We start from the raw sequence: 2,500 nt of genomic DNA, 5'->3' as shown, positions 1-2,500 counted from the left end.
CACACACACACACACACACTCACACACACACACACTCACACACACACACACACACACACACAAACACATACACACAAATACACACACACACACAGACACAGACACACACACACACACTCCTACTTTTTCCTATTAACAATTCCAGCTAATGTCTGTTCCCAGAGCCCATCACAGTTTGTGCAGTAACTGCAGTATATTAATAACTGCTCTCATATAAATGTATAATAATCATATAGAAATGAGCTGCTCTAAATTCTTGTCCAGCCTCTTCATTCCTGAAGAACCGAAGTCTCTGAGTCCTGGGAACCAAAATGATTGATGAATTTGGCCGTGTTTCCCGAACCACTACAGTCGTGTCATCAGCCATATAACCACTACTAAAGACGACTGTTTGGTCACATGACCCAACGTTTGCTTTGCACACTTGGCTTTTCAAAGCAACACATTTCATCCCTTGCCAATACATGGCTTATATTTTATTTTTTCCTTCTCTCTCACTCCCCCTCTCTCTCTCTTTCTCTTTACACCGTGGACATATGTTTGTGTAGTGAGTATTTATTGTGTGTTTTCTTTTGTAAAGTGCTGGCATATATCACTGGCTGCAGTCTGAGGAGAGGGAGAGGCTATCAGCACGATTGATTTGTGTTAGTTCTGCTCTCTGGTGGGCTTCTTCATGTGAGTAGAACACACACACACACACTCACACACACACACACACACACACACACACACATACACACACACACACACACACAAATACACTCTCACACACACACACACACACACAGTCTGAGCATGGCTGCAGGGGGTGGATGGTGTGAGAAACAGCTCTATGCTTTTCTTGCTGGCTGGAGAACGGCGTTCCCCAGCTCTGTACAAGGGTGAACTCCACGCTTCCGACACCTCCCTCTCGACGACGCTTCAGGCTGAAGTCGGGGGTGGTGGGGGTGGGATTACGATATTCCAGGCCTGCACATCCGCCTCTCCTTCCACTCGGAATCCTCTCGCCCGCCTGACCGGTTTTCCGTCCGCCGCCGGCTCCTCGGCAGTATGGGTCACCGCTCACTTACGGTTGTCCGGCTGAAAAACACCCCCTGCTCTGGAGAGGACACAAGTCGGAAACTGCGAACGGCTCACTGCACTCCCTCCTCCTAATTTCCCACGTCCCTTTGAGGGTCCCTTTATTGCAGTCCTCTAGAAAACAGCTGACAATAGCTGAAGGCAATTAGCGTGTGTTCCAGCAGCTGCAATGCTGCGTGAATTTTTCCAACCGGTCTTACTTTAATATATCCTTTGAGTCAATTTTTGCCTTCAGATCAGAAGTTAGAAGTGTTTAAAAACCAGATGTTAATTTAAACCACAGGGGAAGGCGGCAACTGGCCCTCTCTGAGTCTGGACATCGTCAAACTGGACAGGCAAAGTGGTTAAAAATAATTCCGCCACTTCTTCACTCTTCTGCAGTCTCTCCGAAGACACTTGACACTGAGCAGCCTTGGAAAACCCAGTTATTGTAACGGAAACCCCCACCGATCACAGTGCATCTAGTGTTTCTGGACAGCCCCATTGTCCAGAGCTGACCCAAGGTCAGCTCCTATAACTCAAGACTCGAGTCGGGTCCATTAAAAGTCCCATAAGGGCTGTCCTCGGGCCACGCGAACGGGAGAACTGTCCCTCCACTGCGGCTGACTCTGCTCCTAGAACCGGACCAGAATCTGGAAAGGGGTTCTGTCCGTGCTTGATCCGGCGTTATGACGCACCTGTGAGGGGAAATAATTCCTAGCAATAAAGCAGAGATTTGGTAAACAATAACTCAGTAATAGGTACACAGAGTCACGCGTAAATACAGCAATAGAAGTGTGTAAGAAATGCACGCACACATAAACACACTCTGCCAGGCAGCAGATGCATTACTTCCCACGGTGGAAGAGTGGGAGGGTGGATAGCATATGTCAATCAAATATACCTTAGAGATGATCTGATTAGGGCAGGAGCAGCAACACACACACACACACACACACACACACACACACACAATTGCCCACTGAGCTGTCATATGCACAGTGTGTCACACTTCTCTCCTGTTGGCTGCTTGCCAACTCCTCAAAGCCTAAATCCAACATCCCACCAGGAGCCTGTCCGCAGTAGGCAGTAGGACAGGGCCAGCCAAGACATGTGGTTATGTGTGTGTGTGTGTGTGTGTGTGTGTGTGTGTGTCTCTGCCAGCATGTGTGTGCATGGGAGCTGGAGAGCAAGGTGTTTGCTAGTCATAGCACGTTGTGTGTGTGCCCGCGTGCGTGTGTGTGTTCCCTGCGGGGGTCCGCGGCACGGACGTGTTGGCGTCGTGGCGCAGGGTCTCCTCCACCCTCCCCTTCACACACTTCACCAGTCTGTAAAAGCCGTAAAAACTGTAATGACCTTGAATGGAAACACGCTTTCTTTGCACACTACAGACGCGCCAGTCATGCAATGCATGCCCACTGGAGCGATTAAACAGCTGTAT

This window comes from Electrophorus electricus, chromosome 18 (assembly GCF_013358815.1).
Source record: "Electrophorus electricus isolate fEleEle1 chromosome 18, fEleEle1.pri, whole genome shotgun sequence".
Classification (NCBI taxonomy): domain Eukaryota; kingdom Metazoa; phylum Chordata; class Actinopteri; order Gymnotiformes; family Gymnotidae; genus Electrophorus; species Electrophorus electricus.
The sequence above is the reverse complement of the archived record's forward strand: the minus strand, read 5'-3'. Positions refer to the sequence as shown.